This window comes from Puma concolor, chromosome A2, assembly GCF_028749965.1.
Source record: "Puma concolor isolate L17-30 chromosome A2, mPumCon1.1.hap2, whole genome shotgun sequence".
Taxonomy (NCBI): domain Eukaryota; kingdom Metazoa; phylum Chordata; class Mammalia; order Carnivora; family Felidae; genus Puma; species Puma concolor.
Genome location: NC_141668.1, coordinates 37,471,655 through 37,490,994, shown reverse-complemented (window position 1 = coordinate 37,490,994; position 19,340 = coordinate 37,471,655). Strand labels below are relative to the sequence as shown.

Here is a 19,340-nt window from a genome sequence, read left to right as displayed (position 1 = left end):
ATATCCTTAATACATAAAAGACTTATAAAAGTAGAGAAGAAAATAATCAACAACACAATAGAATAATGGACAAGAGATATGAGTAGTAAGATCACAAAAAAGAAATCAAGGCATGTGGCTCTCAAATATGTGAAATGATGCTCAGTATCACATGTAATAAGTTAAAATCCACTGAGATATATTTTCTCATCTAATTGGTAAAATTCAAAATTTTGTTATAATTTACTAGTCATGCACAATCTAGACTCTAATGGACATATAGCCCATTTTCATAAAAATGTAAATTTATAGGAATTAAAAGAGAGACATGGAAAGGAAAGCTTTGGAGTAAAAGAAGGAGAAGACATACATCGATCAGTTGCAAAATTTGGACCTTATATGGATCTGAACTTGAAAGAGTTAAAAATACTTATGAGACAATTAGGAAAAGTTGAACAGTGGCTAGATGATTATGAAAAGAAATTATTGGTAAAATATTTGGTAAATATTGATAAAAAATTTATGCAGGATAATGGTATCATGAGTTTTTTTGTTAAATCCTTATATTTTAAAGAAATACACTGAAATATTTATGAATAAAATGATACGATGTTTGGCATTTGCTTCACAATAGTCCAAGGCAGGCAGGCAGTGGAGGATGTAGTGGATTTTATAAAGCAAAATCAACTATGAGTTGACCATTTTTTAAGTTAGATGATAAGTTAATTATATTAATCTCTACCTTGTTATGTTATTGAAATTTTCCATAATAAAAACTTTTTTGGACTGTCAAAGCAGTGTATGTTAAAAATAGATATAGTTGTCCCTCTGAAGCTCAATTTACCATAGTGTATATCAAAATATTTTTGTGATAAAAAACTGACAAAGTCTCTACCGAACCCTGAAAATCTGAAGACAAAGACAAGGTTTATGTTTTTAGGATTGCATAACAGACAACTTCTAGTTCAAGATGAAATCCCTTGTTCTTTCACGTTCCCTAGCAATTTCCCAATGGCTAAGACAATCTCCCTAGGTCCTCTCTTCCTACATTCTTCACACTTCTCCTCCTTACTTTCTGTTTACTTACTCTGGGCTCCACTCTCAGCAGCCATGCTAGGAAACTAAAAAATTTTTAAAAGCACCTTAATTAAATTATCCCCCTTTTTCTCTCCTTGTTATTTGAGGGACTGCCATAAGAATCATCTTTCTACACACAAAGTGACCTGAAATTATTTGCTTTAAGGAGATCTTTCCCCACATTTAAATCAATGCTCTGTGCCATAAGTATATGGATTTATGTATTAAATAGATACATATTCTCAAAATCTTAGTTTTTTTGATATAGTCATTGACCTCTACCGTTCATATTTCACAGCAACAGTTTGCTAGGAATGCATTATATTGTTTATATTTAGATTTTTTTTTAACTTATAAAGACTCATTTTGTTCACTGTTAGGAAAAATATACATGAGGATATACATCAAATATATATGTATATGTGGAAAATATGTATTTCATCAAAGAAACAATTATCTTTAAGTAGTTCTGAATGAGAAAGTCATCATATAACATCTAACAAACTTGTCATCTTTTATGCTTTAATTTTTAAAAATCACTTTATATTGTCCTCTCCATTTTGTTTCCTCCATCCTCCCCCCAAATGTAATGCATTCAGACATTACAACTACACAACTTTCAACTTATTGGAAAATTTCTGTATGATTTTATAGTTAAATTTAACTTTCTGTAGCAACTTCTGTATCGTGCAGAATTATTCATAACTGCCATATCAAAAGTCATCCTTATTATGTCAACAAAAATTTATTGAGTTTCTGACAAAACAGAGGCACCGCCTCTTTCCCCTGTATCGCTCAATACAGAGGCACCGCCTCTTTCCCCTGTATCGCTCAGGACTTGGGCACAGAGCCCCGTCTCTCTCTCGCAGTGTTCTGGTATACAGTGCAACTCCAACTTCCCCTGAAACTTCTGTAGTTCGGATCCAGAAGACATCTTTGCCTCTTTTCTATGTTTATTTAGCACATGAAACCTTTGACTCTTGGATTCATGCATCTCAGAAGTACACCATTCATTTCTGGGTAGCTCTTCACTTGTTTTAAGCTTGGACAATTTTTTTTATATAGCTTCTGGAAAAAAGTTTAAAAACATGTGTTCAAGGGAAGATCCTCAAAGCCCAAATGCAAGCTCATGCCCTAAACTATTGCTTAGTTAGTTATTTTTTTTTTAAGTTTATTTATTTTGAGAGAGACAGAGACAGCATGAGCTGGGGAGGGGCAAAGAGAGAGGAAGAGAGAGAGAGAGTCCCAAGCAGGCTCTGTGCTGCCAGTGCAGAGCCCAATGTGGGGCTCGAACTCATGAAAGTGTGAGATCCTGACCTCAGCTGAAACCAAGAGTCAGAGGCTTAACCAACTGAACCACCCAGGCACCCTGCTTAGTTTAAATTCAAGTGACATCCATGAAAAGACTGACTATAGATAGGACAGTCATTTTTAGAGGAAGCTAGAAACAGCATCATAACTTTTGGGAATGGCCAACAATTAATTTGCTTCCATGATGTCATATATACAATATTAGGTCACCTGGTAAGTGTTGGAATACATTTTTGCTGCAGTGCAAGGAAGTTTCTTTTCACCATATGCACCTTAGCCGATTAGTTATCAAATTCACTAGTGTAATTAAATGTGAAATAGGAAAACACGCCTAATTCCTTTTTCCTAGAAGCAAGTTCTTTTTGAGAAATAGCACACCATTAAGCTAGTTGGTTTGGAAAAGACTCAGTAACTTTTTATTTGAGCCCTCCCAAAGACAATAGCGACATTATTCCCCATGGTTTAGGTTCTTTCCTAGTTCCTCTTACTCTGAAATTTCTGATTTAATGCAAAAGCTATGTCACACATTTTAGTCCTGAGGGAAATTACTGTGACCTGTTTCTTTTTTCTTTTTTTCTTTTTTTTCTTTTTCTTTCTTTCTTTTTTTTTTTTTTTACTTTCTTCAGGGAGTTTATTTTTCTCCACTTCCCCCTTCCCCCAATTGTTGGCTTTTCTTACCAGCTACACTCCTCTAAATCCTGTTCTGGCAGGGCATGCCAGCTGTCTACTGAGGATGCATCTAATCTTGGCCCCTGTCTGTCATTTGGCCTTTTTAAAATGGTCCCAGTTAAACATGTTGTGTAATAAAAATAAATAGGTTTGCCTCCCTGAGTGCTATGACTCACCCTCATTAAAGCCTCTGCTGCCTTAAACGACACTGATTTTACCTTTCTCTTCAGAGTAGAAAAGCTAACATATGTGTGCTTTGCAATAGAATTAGAGCCAGAAGATTCTTGTATTTTAGTTAATCCACATTTATGGATCACATACTATATGCATCAACCAGGAACGTGCCAAAAAAAAAAAAAGAAAAAGAAAAACCTGCATAAGGGGCAAAAAACAAAAAAAAACAAAAAAACCCCAACTCTACCAACTATTTCATCCCAGTATATTTAGATTTAATATCAACAACCTGAAATCCACAAATCTTTCAGGAGTTGGTATCTCAGGAATTCCTTCAGCTTGCATTCTTGGCTTTCACAACCCTGAACAGAATATACATATTTAGTTGCTCTTGCCTTCCTGTGGTCCTGTTCTCCAACCCCACCTGCCTGCCTACCACAGCTTCTGCTGTTTCTGACAAAAAGTCCTAGGTGCTGAATACCCTTCTGCAAGTTTCCCCTCCATATGTCCGTCCAGATTGCTGTAAATAGTGTATGCATTATGCTTGAGTTCTTTGAAATTATAAATTATTAATACTAGCTGGAAAATATTAAATAGTTATCTCTATTGTGTTGTTCAGGACCTGTCTGAGTAATTGGTTTTGTAAAGGAATGAACATGAATCTGAGGGAGAAAAGATCCACAAGGAATTTGACTGTCTTATGTGTTCCTATGATATGTTGCATAGTTCATCCTAGGAAATTTTCAGATATATTATTTGCATGTTATACACAGATAAGCAAGAAAACACTGCCTAGTAGTATTTAAAAGTTAATACCAGGGGCGCCTGGGTGGCGCAGTCGGTTAAGCGTCCGACTTCAGCCAGGTCACGATCTCGCGGTCCGTGAGTTCGAGCCCCGCGTCGGGCTCTGGGCTGATGGCTCAGAGCCTGGAGCCTGTTTCCAGTTCTGTGTCTCCCTCTCTCTCTGCCCCTCCCCCGTTCATGCTCTGTCTCTCTCTGTCCCAAAAATAAATAAACGTTGAAAAAAAAAAATAAAAAAAATAAAAAAATAAATAAAAGTTAATACCAATTAAGATGCAGATGGAACTTTTCTTTGAAAAAGCACCTTGTAAAGCAAAATCATTTTAAGCAAAATCAACCTATTTGTAGTTTTTTCCTAGTATTCATGTAAATGTTGCTACCTTCATACCATGAATCCCTGGGTCTATATGGGCAAATCATTTGTTTAAGTAGCATGCGGCAATCCCAGACTGTCACCTGCCAGTTGTTACACATCAAAGCCATTAAACAGTCCTTTCTAAAAGGAGAGTAGAGAGGCTGATAAACAGTTTGTATCAATGGCCAACCTCACACACTTAGAGGGCAGAATTATAGGGCTTTAAATATGCCCACCAGAGAGTAAATTAAAAGTAAACAAATAAAGGAAATTCTCAATTATAGCTTTACATGTTAAAGGCCAGGCTTCTTTAATAGAAACTTCCTTTGTGGGCCAGTGATTCTCACTGTCCATTTTTTGTTTTTGGTTTTTTTTTTTTTGGGGGGGGGGGCTCTTAAAGCACTTTCTTTAGAATAGAAAGTTAAAACAAAATCCAAAATAGAAAGTTAAAATTCAGGGCACCTGGGTGGCTCAGTTGGTTGAGAATCAAACTTTGGCACTGGTCATGATATAGCAGTTTGTGGGTTCGAGCCCCACATCGGGCTCTGTGCTGACACCTCAGAGTTTGGAGGCTGCTTTGGATTCTGTGTCTCCTTCTCTTTGCCCCTCCCCCACTCACGCTCTTGTCTCTCTCTCTCAAAAAGAAATAAACAATAATATATATATATATTATATATGTTAAAATTCAAGGTGAACTCTTACCACATATCTTTCATGAAAATAGTTATCTCACCAGGAAGAAAATTGGTCATGGTTCGAACTAGTTTCTCAAACTGTTTTCCCAGGATCTCTGGAAAACTTAGAAGGAAAGAAGACATGCAACTTCAGGGTCAAAATTTCCAAAATAGTGTTTGAAATTTTTTTCATTTTGATGATAATCTTTTTAAAGATACCAGTTATAAAAGTTCTCTTTTGTGGTATACATTTTATTTTTTATTTTTTTTTAATGTTTTTAATGTTTATTTATTTAGAGAGACAGACAGCGTGCAAGCAGGGGAGGGGCAGAGAGGGAAGGAGGGAGACACAGAATCCAAAGCAGGCTCCAGGCTCTGAGCTTCCCGCAGGCTTGAACTCACAAACCATGAAATCATGACCTGAGCCGAAGTCAGATGCTTAACCGACTGAGCCACCCAGGTGCCCCACTGTGGTATACATTTTAAAGAAAAATATGTTTCCATAGGTTTAGAGGTCTGCAAGAAGTTTATTTTTTACCCCTCTTTATAAAAGGGGTCTATACCATGACTCAGGTTTGAGACTAGCTTTGGTTAAGGAAATGAACAAATTGGTTCTTACTATGTAACAGAGCAGCAGAAACTGAAGAGAGAACAAAGACACATGATGGGAACTTTCAAAGGAAAATTGCACTCAAGAAAGTTAAACAAGGAAGGCTTTATTTAAGACTGTTGTAACAGGGGTCATTACTATTGCAATAAGGTAGAGAAATTGAACTCAGTGTAGGGGAAACAACAGAGGGAAGAATTATTAAGCTCTGTAGGACTGGAAAGTACTGGAGAGCATTAAGGGGGAAGTTGGTCAATGTGATTAGGCTATCTGTGTTTGCTAACTGGCGCTTATTCTAGACTGATAACAAATTTAAATTCCGAACACCTAGCTCAGTACCTTGCACAGTGAAGAACACTCAATGCATTTTCTCATGGCAAATGTTAATTGCGCCTACTCTAGTCCCACCGTATACTAAGCATTAAGATAAGACAGTTTCTGTGCATTAGCAGGTGACAGTAAAGTCGGGAAAAGAAGCAAATAAACAGGTTTTCAATAATGCAGCCTGCTATAAGAGGACATAGAGGAGTACATGTCCCTCTGATTTAATACCTATAGGGACTCTAGCTTATTGTGGTTGGTGCCATTCATTCATTCATTCATTCACTCATTCAAAATACAGTTATTGATCACCTACTATGTATCAGACACACTTGTAGGTGTTGGGATTTAGCAGTGAACAAAACAGACAAGAGTTCATAGGGTTTATATTATGATGAGTGGGACCTACAATAAACAACCAACTATGTAAGGCAATGTCAGAATAATGGTAAATACAACAAAGAAATTAAAAAGTCTGGAAAGAAGAAAGAGAGTAACAGGAAAGCCCTACTTTAGGTAGGGGGTTTAGGGAAAACTTTTCATAAAGGCAAGTTGTGAGCAGATTTTAGAACGGAGTAAGGAAGCAAGTCATGCTAGTATGTGAAGAAGAACACTTCAAGCTGAGAACAACAGCATATGCAAAGGTCCTGGGACAGGAGCATATTTGGCATGTGTCACAACATCAAGAAGGCCAGCATAACTGGAACAGAGGGAGGAGTAAGAAGACTAGAAGGAAATGAACTAGGAAAGTTGGCCAATGGCCAAATGATATAAAATCTTGTAAAAACCATGGTAAGGACTCTGGATTTTATTCTAAGCATGATAGGATGCCAATGGAAGATTTTGAGCAAGAAATCAATATGATACAATTTTATTGGATTTGCTCTGTACTTGGGGGGAGGGCTGGTGCATTAGATAGGCAAAGATGTCTGGCGATGGCAGACTGAGTTTACTCTGGAAAGATACATTAGAGCTAACTAAGTAAATAAATTCAACTGGGTTAGAGAGTAGAGAATGGAGTAGAAAATTGCAGCAGGCAGAGGCAGCAGCATGTGTAAAGTTTGGGGACAGGAGTCATGATAATATCTTAACTGTGCTGATTTACCCAGTAGACAGTACTAGACGCACTGTGCTAAAGGCCAGTGAGCTTTCAAAAGATGGCAAAAATGTTTGAGACCAAAAAAAAAAAAAAAATCTTTTTTTTGTTGTTCTGAAATAGTAAAGGGGGAAATTTTTAAATTAAGTGAATCAATAATTATAGCAAAATATAGTTAAAAACAGAATGTAGACTCCACAAAAGTAGGAACTTACCTATTTTGTTCACAGAAGTATTTCAGGACCTAAAATAGAGACTAGTCTGTAGTAGCCACCTAATAAGTATTGAATGAATTAATGAAATTCATTCTATTTTATAAAATAAGGTATTATGTCAACCAGTCAACCACAACTCTGCTCAAATCCTAGTTTTTTGTAAGCTCCTCTTCATGTGGAACGTGGGTCTGCTGTAATATGTCTGATGAGATGTAGATTTCCAAAAGGAATTATTTCCAGGCCTGTGTCTTTAAAAGAGTCTGTGTCCTGGAAACCAGCAAGTAGTTAGTATTGCATGAGCTGGTGGAATAGTAAGGAACAAATCTAGAAGCATCAGCAGGAGCCAGGCTGTGGAGGGCTTCGTAGTGCCATAATGAGAAGCATCAACTTCATCCTGGAAGGAATATGGAGCCATTAAAAGCATATTAGGAATGGAAGTCAGAGTCAAATGTTAAAACAGGCACTCTGGTTTTCACTCTGACAGTGGATTTGATTGAGATAAGACTAGTAATTGACTGGAGACAAGGTAAGAAGATGATTGTCTCAATCTGAGGGTAAAATGAAGATAGATTGATCTATAAGGTCATGACCCTGGGAATGATGAGAAGGGAACTGACTTAAGTCTATTAAGGAGATAATATTAGTTGGAATTGGTAACTAATTAGTTGTAGAAGTAGAAATAGGGAAGCATTGTGAATGATTCTCAGGTTTGTAGCTGAGTCATTATAGATGGAAGGTAGTGCCTCTCCCAGAGAGGAGGAGTAACAGAGGAAATGCTTATTAAATTAATTAATTGATTGATTAATGAAAAGATGTTTCTAGTCCCCCTCCAAAATTTACCATCAATTTTACCTTGGGTAAATTACTTAAATATCATTTCCCTTATCTGTAAAAAAAGGACAATTGTATCTACTCCACCTGCCTCATAGAGTTGGTTTGAAGAACAAATATAATATTTTCTAATATAAAAAAAATTTACATTTTACACATAAAAATATTACATAAGTTAGAAAGCATATTTTTAAGAAGGGGCCTTCTTGAACTCACCATAAATATATTTTTAAAAGAATATTACAGAGGTGCCTGGGTAGCTCAGTTGGTTAAGCATCCGACTTCAGCTCAGGTCATGATCTCACAGTTTGTGAGTTCGAGCCCCGCGTCAGGCTCTGTGCTGACAGCTCAGAGCCTGGAGCTTGTTTCAGATTCTGTGTCTCCCTCTCTCTCTCTGACCCTCACCTTTTCGTGCTCTGTCTCTCTCTGTCTCAAAAAAAGTAAAATAAACGTTAAAAAAAATTTTTTTTAATAAAAAAATAAAAGAATATTACAAATGCTTTTTCATCAGCGTGCTTTTCCCCATCTTATCCTCAGCAACACTGTTATGCATTTTATGTTTAACATTTTGTTACTTAAAAAATAGTTTTCTTTATATATGCATACACTTCCAAACAAGGTATCACAAAGTTTTTCTTGTTCTTGAGCTTTATGCAAGTATGTCATCTAGACAAATGTACCTTGCTTTTATTCAGTAAATATTATGCCTTCATTATGATTACAGAAAATTTATATATAAAAGCAAGAAGAAAACTAGAAACAATACAAATGTCTATCCACAAAATAATAAAATTATGATAAATTCTCCCAGTGGAATATTATATAGCAGGAAAAAATCATAGCTAAATATAGTAATAGAGAATATGTATTATTACCTTGAAAAATTGCAAGAAGGTATGCAAATATAATAATGCTTTTATGAATTTTATATAGTTAAAAATAAAAGTTTCTAAGGAAAGTCTATCCTATTACAACACCTGATAAGAAGTTAAATCACATTTGATAAGAATTTAGCAATTAAGAACCAAGCAGGAGATTGTTCATTGAGAAGATAGATGCTTTGTTTTGAGCTTTTGTTTTTACCTTTATGTTCTCCTACTTAGAGGTGCTCAGTGATCACTACCACTAACTGCCAGGAATGCCTGCTTTCTTGAACTCTAAGGCCTAAGCATGTATTAAGAAATATTTTTTGTCTGTAACAGGGTTTAGGAACTAGCCAATCTGTTTATTTTGTCCCATTCAGACAAAGGCCAACTTTATTAAAATTAAAACATTACCTGACTCAAATCATGGAAGACTTAGTATTTTATTTCAATAAGGGAGGCTTCTCTATTTCTGAGGGCTTTTTTAAACATCAACAATTTTCGTATGCCCTAAATTGGATTCAGAGCGGTAGAACTTATTTTTTAAGCCCTATGAATAGATCTAAGTGTTGTAGTGCTAGATAATAAATCCTATAGAATCAAGTTATTAAAAATATAAACGTCTGTGGCTAGGAATTATTCTATTTGATTTTTATCTTTCCTTCCTGTATCCTCAGTATTTAAGGAGTACAATAGTGATTCCGAAAATGTGCCAATCCAAGTCAACACAGCTTTGCTTCAACCCATATCCATTATAAAAAGGTAAAGTTTTAATTTTTGGCAGGAAGTAAAAGGAGGAAGTCTTGTTTATGCTTCCTTCTCAGTACGAGCAGTATATTCCTCATCTAAGACATAATTTTCAGTTTACTACTACTACAACACTGCTTCATTTGTCATTTCTGTATCTATCTATACATATATCTATGTAATATATACAATTATCATGTATCACATTATGATTACAATTATCATGGCTCATTTAAGTACATATTTTCTTTATTCTGGTAATAGTTGATACATTTATAATTTATTCTGTGTCTAAGTGCTTGACTGTTAAAGCCTGCAGCCTGTTAGGTGAGGACTTATTATCCACATTTTGCAGATGAAGAAATTGAGACCCAGTGAGTTAAGTAGTAAGATCAAGATCACACTGTTCCTACGTATTATACCTAGGGTTCAAACCCACATGTCTGGCTCCAGGGTCCATGCTCTCAACCTTACCCTATATTGCCTTTTACTAAACACCTATATGAAATGAAGCCATTTAAAATGTCGGTATAGAATTAGGCTAGCAACCCAACCCAAAGATGTTTCGAATTTGCTTAGTAGCTACTTTGAAAATTAATCTTTGAAGTCTTTTTGCCTTCATCAACTAGGTATAATTTTTTCCCCCATTAGTACTGCCATTGAGTCTATGACCTCTTCCAGCTGAAGACTACTCTTAACTATTTCTACTCTCCTGAACATTGTTGAAAAGATACATAAGAGTGACTGATGCAATTAATTGGCAAATTAAAAGAAAGTTTTGGTAACTGGGTGCTTCAGATTGAAATTTTGCTCTTGAGAAACAGTAACATATTTTGGTCTGCATTAATCAAATGAATAGCCTGTATTAATCTATTTCATTGGGTAAAAAAAAAGTTGATCACTAATTTAATTAGCTTAGCCTATAATTTGTGCCCTTTGGTCATAAACTATCAGAGATTATTCCTGTGATTATTTTAACAAGGCCTTTGAAATTTGAGTACATAGCATTCTCATGACACTATAGTGTTGTCTAAAGGTGCAAGCACAAAATTTTATTCAAATATGAACATTTTGAGCAAATACTGCAGTGTATTAAATTATTTCAATACATTTAAAAATCTAACTAAATTACTAATTCCTATTGAAAACCAGTTTACTTGTGATGAGCACTGGGTGTTGTACATAAGCGATGAATCACTAAATTCTACGCCTGAAACAAATATTACCACTGTGTGTTAACTAACCAGAATTTAAATAAACACTTGCAAACCAGTTTAAAGGGTACAAAGTTTTCAAATGAAGAAATGTTTAAAACATTTGCTACTGTGTACAAAAAAACCTTAGCATTGGTGAAATATAGTCAAAATTTAATTCTCAAATTATTTTAATGGAGAGAAATATGAGACAATCATTTGTGTGTTTCCTGTTTATTACCCGACACTTACAGATATAAAACATATGTAAGAGAGGTAAGTCAGGCTCCTAACCCTCCAATCTCTGTGTAACAAGGCTGGGCCACTTATCACAATGGTTCTGTTCATTCAGTTAATATTTATGGACCACCCATTCTATAAAAGGCACTATACTAAATTCTCTGTAATCACATACTGCATGCATATGATATTTTAAAGTGCTTCCAACATTCACAAGTATTGTCATGTTTTGAGTTATGAGGTACAGTTGGCAACATTGGTGTCCTTCTTATCTGATTACAAATGTAGAAACTGAGGCCCAGCAAGGTTAATTATACTACCCAAAGTCACAGAAGTGGTGAGGAAACAGGCTACAGAAGCAGTAATGGTAATAAAAAGGAGAGGGAATAGAAATAGCCCATCAAAAGGTTCTGCTTCATAAAAGTCTTGATTTGAAAGCAGTGTTAAATGGTGTGGTCATACACGGAATACAGACCAAACTCACTTTTATCATTAAGGGTTAAGATTCTTTTGATTGATACAGACCACATTCCAATAATAATACTGTTTTTAAATATAGTTGGTATATTCTTATATCATACTTTTCTCTCTTCTTGCTTAAACTTAATTGAAAAAACAAGCTTCAAAAAGGCACCCTAAGAATAAATAGGGTATGTAATGAGCAACCATTATACATGATTTCTTCACTCATGTGGAACTCCTATAACCCACTAATGAGTTCACCACTTGTGAGGTACTAAGGCCTTTTGTTTCAACTAGGTTAATCATATTTTATGACCAACCATTATGTCTCTTCTATTCATGTATACTACTATTTCATCACTAGGTACAGTATTCATACTTTATGGTCCAATTTATTATTTGGCTGCATCTGAAAACCGAGTCTATATGAATATTTTATTTGATATGCAAAATACACTAAAGTTACTGTTACCTTTATAAACATATTATAAATTGTATAAAAAGTCATATTTTATTTATTTATTTTTTAATGTTTATTTATTTTGGAAGGTGACAGAGACAGAGTGTGAGCAGGGGAGGGTCAGAGAGAGAGAGAGACACAGAATCTGAGGCAGGATCCAGGTTCTGAGCTGCCAGCACAGAGCCCAACGCGGGGCTCAAACTCACAAGCTGTGAGATCATGACCTAAGTTAAGTCAGATGCTTAACTGACTGAGACACCCAGGTGCCCCTAAGACGGCATATTTTAGAAAAATAAGAAAATTGAATAGGAAGTTTCTAAGCTTTCCCATCGTCGATGTCAGCATACTAAGCATGCAGAAATTTATTTGGCTCAGTGTTGATGGTAATAATGTCTACTATTTATTGGGTACCTTCTCTGTACCTTACTCTTTATGTATACATTTATGTATTCATTATTTCACGTAGCTGAATCTTTAAATTGCACATATTACAAGAATTATCTTCGTTTCACAGCTGAGGAAAGTGACGTTCAGCAAGGGTAGTAACTTTTCCATGTCAGAAGGCAAATCCATCCTAACACATTGTCTGCTACATCATAGCTTTTCCCTACCCCCAGTCCTTCCATCCTCTCAGACCAAAAAGCTGATGTTCTGTTTTAATTCCTACTCCATCATCTCTGCAGCTCATTTATTTAGTTATTTATTCAACATATATTTATTGAATACTTACTACAACCCAGGCATAGTTTTAGGAACTGAGGACACAAAGTTAACAAGACAAAGTCTCTGCTCTCAAGCACTTAGAGACTCAAGGCAAAAGCAGGCAATAGGATATAAATAAACAAGATAATTTCAGAAAGTGATAAGTGCTGGGAAGATAAATAGAGTGAAGAGATAGAGAATCCAGGAAGGGGGGCTGGTGCGAGTGGAGAGTGTCTATTTTAAATTGGAAGACCTTTCTGAGGAAGTGACATCTGAGCTGGGCCATGAATGATGTGAAAAGACACCAGGTGATCTGGGGCTGGTATTCCCAGTGGAGAGAGCACTAAGTGCAAAGGCCTAAGGCAAGAGCAAGTTTAGCAAGTTCAAGAAATAGCTAGAATGCCAATGTGGCTGAAACTTAGTGAGCTGAGAAGAAAGTGGTAGTATGAGATGGGGCTGAAGAAACAAACAAACGCCCAATCCTGTAGAGCCTTACGGGTCCTGGTAAAGAGTTTGAATTTATTTTAAGGGCTGTACGAGGCCACTGAGGTATGTGGAAATGTCCTAGCCTTATCACTGCCAGTTTAGCTCTTGTTTACCTCTAGCCACCTTCCGTTATCTTATTGTGATGAAGCAGCTGCCTCAACTATCAATCACCCTCTTAGAATCTCTTCTGTCTCCTGTGGGTTTACCTGACAAATTTCACCTTTTGATACTGATGCCAGAGCCACGTTAACTTAGTGCACACTTTGGATGCCTTGGAACTGCCCTGAGCATGCTCTACCATTCACTAAAATTATCTTTACTTTCTCTGACCCAATGCTGATAGTCTCAGCTAGATATCAGAGAAACATCAAGGGGGTGAAGGTAGAGATAATTCTCTTTAAAGTGTGGCCATCTGACATCACTTTACTAAACTCTGTAAGAAATGTTCACATTTTTAAAAGAAATTCATATGAACCCAAATGAGCTTTTAATCTGTAGAATGTCAAGTCATTTTAATAAAGTGACTTGGGAATCACCACATATACAGGTGTAGCCAGGATTAGTTCTTCTAAATTAATTCTGCTTTTCAAAGTTCTATGACTTTCTTACCTCTGACCAGTACTTTAAAACTCCAACATTTTTCCTACACTTACTCTCTTGACAGTGGTATTGGGGAGGAAGAAACCAATGGGAGAAAGGTATGAGGATGACTCAGAGGCAACTTTTTTGTTTTAAAGAGAGAAACAGAGCATGCTTGAGTTGGGGAGAGGGGCAGGAGAGAGAGAGAAAATCTTAATCAGGCTGCACACTCAGTGTGGAGCCCAATGAGGGGCTGGATCCCATGACCTGGGATCATGACCTGAGCTGAAATCAAGAATCAGATGCTCCACTGACTGAGCCACCCAGCTGCCCCAGAGGAAACTATTTTTACGTGAAAATTAGTTTTAAGTTAAGGATTTGTACTATAGGTATATGCACACAAGTAGATACTTATGGTAAGTAGATATACAAACCATTTCTAGAGAGAATGAATTCTAATATATAATAAAAAGCATTGATATTAATTAAAGTTTGCTTCCCAAGTTTGTTAATAAAAATGATTCCAAATGATTTCTGTGGTCTTGAAAAGTAGTTATAATCATTTCTCTAGTATATTGCCCATAATTCAATCAAACTGGTTAAGGGAAAGGAGCTAGGGAAAGCGATTGCTTTATTACACATGTATTTGAATGTAGTGGCCTAGTAATTACTTTATATTTTTATGTAAAGACGATCCTGTAGAAATTTTCATACATGTGAGATCTCACAAGTTTAATTTCTCCTATACCTAACCTTAGCAAGCAGGTTCAGTGACATGGAAATCAAGAAAGAGAAAGACATAGGACCCAAGAGAAGTGGATGCAGCCCCAGAGAACAGTGAAATGAGAAACAGAGAATGAGACAGTGAAATGAGAGCACTGCTAGGCAACAAACCTGGAAAGCTGTTAGTCCTATGGCAGCAGGAAAACTGGAAAGAAATTTTGGGGGAAAACGTTATCTGATAGAATTTTTGATATGACAGAGCATTTGAAAAAAATGCATACAACAAAGACAGGTAGTGTAAGAAAAGGGAAATGCAAAAAGTAACACCATGAAAACCAAAAAGTAAAACAATAAATGAAAAGAAATAGAACTAGAAGACTTGGCTCTATAGTGCACAATATTTGCAGACTAAATGCTGTAAATATTCTTCACTGATTTAATTAAAACATCTACATGGTTATTTAGAAGAATGAGTGAGGGAAGGCATTAGGGTCACACATCGGTTAAACTCTCATCAGTCTTCTCAGGAATTGAATAGATGTCTCAAAAAGATAAATCAAGAATGGTCTGTGTATTAATAGAGATGAAGTATGCTATCTCCACTGTTAGAAACAGTTAAGAGTTAAAAGTGATTCTAACTCTCAAGGTTATTATCACTAGACTCCTGTCTCCTGCAATGTCTTCTGAAGTATATGACTTGAGTCTGTCCTGCAGTGTATCTTTATGGCATTTCTGATGTCCTTCCCATTTGAAGAACTTTAAAGAATCACTGATCTACAGTCTTATTGCCATATTGTCTCATTCATTCAAGAAATATACTGAATGCCTACAATATATATATTAGTTACTACAGTATGTACTAAAACTATCAAGCAGTAAACTTAATACTGAGAGATTGTATTCCTTTAATTAATTCTACCTTAATTGTAGTACATATCGAAGAAAACAAGCAGAAATACAGTATGTGGCATTTAGGGAACGGGTTCAAAGGTGCCTTGTTTTTTTTTAACCTGGCCTATGTGTATGTATGTATTTGACAAAATAAGCAAACCAAAAGAAGCAGAGATAAACAAATAAAAATATTATGCTTCCTACTTCTTTCTTACGAAGCATTATTAGAAAGTTTGTAGCTTAGGAACCACAGTTTTAATTACTTTCTTTATCTATTTCTGTCAGTTACTCTCTTCAGTCATCACATATGCTGTTCATAAGAAAGAACTTACTAACAGAGTAAATTGTTAGAAAACAGTCTTGCTGATATTTCTAAAATGCAGTTTGGATCACATTAGCCATCTGTTTAAAATGCCCAAAATTTCCACTTTGCCCTCAAGATAAAATCTAAGTGGTTCTTTCTCTGTATCTTATCCTCCCCTTCCCTTCTTTCTTTCCCTTCCTTTCCTAAACTAGTCAGTGACAAAGCCATCTGGTGAGGCAGAGTATGACAGGCATAGAGGTTGCTCAGAGTGAAGAGTCAAAGCCCAAGCAGAGTGAGTAAGGCATCTGCACAGACGTGGGGACAATCTGGTATTGAGTGCCTGAGTCTGATAAGGGTGAGATCTCTCTCAGATAACAAGGTCCAAGTAGAGTGAGGAGAGCATCCACACAGAAAGGGAAACGTAAATTATAGATTAGTTATATACAGGAGGATTGATCGAACAAGTAAAAGATATTAAGGAAAATAGGAGTCGATTTTCCCAGTGTTTGAGAGGGGAGTTACACATACAGAAAGAGATGCAACTAGAATGAATCCAGTGGCACTGTATTATAATTGCAGGTGTGAAATCTGGTTATGTATTGATGCATTTACATCCCAAAATGCAGTGGTTTGAAACACAATGATCAGTTTGTTATTTCTCATGGTTTCTGTGCCTCAGGACCTTGAGAAAAGCACATTCAGAGAGTTTATCTCTGGGGATTCAGATGGGAAGACTTGAAATATGGGCCTTACTTGGCAGCTGGGGGCTAAAATCATCCAAAGACTCACTCCAATGTCTAGAGTTCCATGCTGGCTCTTAGCTGGGGTCTCTACTGAGGCTATTGCTGGAACGTGTACACCTGTCCTTTCTTTGTGGATCTCTGCTTTTTAAAAGGATGATTCCTGGGTTCCAAAAGGACCAGAAAGAAGCTGTATAATCTTTTAAGACCTATATTGAAAGTCCCTTAGTCTCATTTCTGTCATAGTCACAAGTATTAGCTTAGGATGCTATAGCAAAATACCAAAGACTAGATGGCTTAAAAAACCAAAGTTTAGTTTATTTTCTGACAGATTTAGAAGCTGGAAGATCAGATCAGGATGCCAGCATGGTTGGGTTCTGTTAAGATAGCTGCCTTCTCTCTATGTTCTTACATGGCAGAGAGAGATAGAGAGCAAGCTATCTGGAGTATCTTCATATAAGGGAACTGACTGCATGATGAGTGCCTTACCTTCATGACCTCATTGTAACCTAACTAACTCCCAAAGGCCCCATTACAAATACCATAACACAGAGGGGCTAGCGGAACATATGAATTTGAGGGGACACAATTCAGTGCACTGAACTCCAATTCAAGGTAGGAGACAGGCATAGGTCTCATTTTCACATGGGAGAAGCATTAACTTTATATTGTAAAATAATTACGTAGTTCATACGGTATAGGAGACCTTGTCATGGCCATCTTGGAAGATGAAATCTGCCAACTTATATGTACATGTATACACACATATACATATATGCACATACATATATGCATATATGCATATTCCCTAACTCTGTCCAATGAGAGGCCCCAAGAGAATAACTGTGCCCTACTCAACAGCATTGAGTACATCTAGAAACCAAATCTTGACTTGCAAATATCACTCTTCATTCATTATAGGGAACTGGGGATCCTTGGGGAAATAGCTGATTCAAGAGCTAAGGAAAGAAGAAGATGATTTTAGAACCAGTTGTTGTGACAGAAATCAAAAGAATGATGAAAGATGCCAAAAGGATACAGGGATCAGCTTAAAGGAGCTCAGTTGGCCAACTCTGGAACCATTTGAACATCAAAAAATATAATGAAAGTAACTGATTATATAACCCAATGGATTAAATATAAAACCTTTAGTGAGGAATGGGATATGTACATAGTTTCAAATACCTCTTCATGCAAATATGATTTACAAAACTAGAAAAGGAATTTCACAGTGAGGAAGTCTGACACACGCCATCTTAATTAAGTGATTGAAGTGATCATCATTAAAGGGACAAATTAAAATTTTGTACCACCTGATAGGAGGCAATGAGAAAAGTGTGGCCCCCTCTTCTGTGATATGCCTGCTGAAGATTCATCACTTGAATCAAATCATGACAGAAAGCTAGCCTATTACAGTGTCAAAGTCAAGGAAAGACTGAAGAACCGTTTCTGACTGAAGAGGACCAGGAAAACTGGATGCAACATGTGGTTCTGAACTGCATGTGTTGCTGTAAACAGCACTACCAAGACCATGAGAAAAGTTGAATGGAGTCTGAAAACTACATTACAGTCCTGTATCAGTGTTGATTGTTTAATTTTGAGATTGTATTATGGTTATGTTGGAAAATATATATGTATGCATTTAATTTTTTTTCAGGAAGACATAGCGAGCACGAGTTGGGGAGAGGCAGAAACAGGGAGAGAGAGAGAATCCCAAGCAGGATCCATACTGTCAGCACAGAGCCTGACATGAGGCTCCATCCCATGAACCATGAGATCATGACCTGAGCCAAAATCAAGAATTGGTCGCTTAACCAGTGGGGCCACCCAGGAGCCCCGGAAAAGTGTTTTTATTTGTAGGAGACGCAGAGTAAAGAACTCACATCAGCAATGTTCTCTCAGGTAGTTCGGAAAAAAAAAATGTTTTGTTGTTGCTATTGTTCTTTACTTGTGCTTTTTTGTAAATGGGAGATTGTTCCAAATTATATTTTTAGAAATGACACAAAGCTTAGTACACATTCAAATTGGTTAGCATCTTATCCACAAACCTTCCAGTTTTGTGTGTTACCTTATATCTTCCCACTTCCCTGAAATAACCACATGCTTTAGTTCCAGAGCTGGTCAAGCCTCCTTCTCATCCTTTTACAGGAATACTGATACCTTTCTCTTCTCTCTCCTAGAAAATGTTTCGTTATTCTTTATGACCCACTGAAATGCTCTCTCTGTGGAACCTTTTCAACTCTTTTGAACACAGTTATCTAGGCTCCCTATTCCCATCAACTTTACACATTACTCTGTGGGTATTGTCTGTAATACAATACCTGTTATGAAGGAAAGGCCTGCAATATATTCATCTTCCCATTCCCAGGACTTCTCACAATCCCTAGAACATAGAAGCAGCTCAATATACTGTATTGAATGAGTGAACACTAAATTAATGGATAAGGTGTTGGAACTGTTTGTTAATATTGTGTTTCAAAAGGAGTTCTGTTATAACACTTAATCTTATATATCACATAAGCTTGTGAACATATGATCTTTGGGGGAGTTGTAGTCCTGTTATATATGTGTTACATTATATATCCTTTCAGATTATTATTTTTGAATAGAATGGAAGTAAAGAGAGGGAGAGAGAGAGAGAACAGGGAGGGAGGGAGAGAGGAAAGAAGAAAGAGAGAGAGATTAGAAGGGAGGGGAATAATTTTGAGTTTGGGAAATCCAGTGAATTAGTTAGCCTTATCACCTCTAATATCTGGTTAGCACAGCTGCTTGGGCATAGTGGACAGTATACTTACGTTAGGATAGACAAACCTGCATGTAACCTCCAATTCTGCCAATTT

At 36.4% G+C, this 19,340-nt stretch overlaps 2 long non-coding RNA genes across 7 annotated transcripts in view; one reads left to right on the top strand and one right to left on the bottom strand.

Annotated features, from left to right (window-relative positions):
* Window positions 1-19,340, bottom strand: part of LOC147583102 (uncharacterized) — an 86,331-nt gene that overhangs the window by 52,716 nt on the left and 14,275 nt on the right. The window lies entirely within an intron of this gene.
* Window positions 1-19,340, top strand: part of LOC147583103 (uncharacterized) — a 623,699-nt gene that overhangs the window by 597,551 nt on the left and 6,808 nt on the right. For 3 of the 5 annotated variants that reach the window (XR_015245464.1, XR_015245465.1, XR_015245461.1), the window contains one exon: window positions 9,651-10,992. The exons of 1 other annotated variant lie outside the window; for it this stretch is intronic. This is a non-coding gene — a long non-coding RNA (uncharacterized LOC147583103). Of the gene's footprint in view, window positions 1-9,650; window positions 10,993-18,157; window positions 18,871-19,340 lie in introns of those variants that run through there. One more of the 5 variants, XR_015245462.1, reaches the window with a different exon arrangement.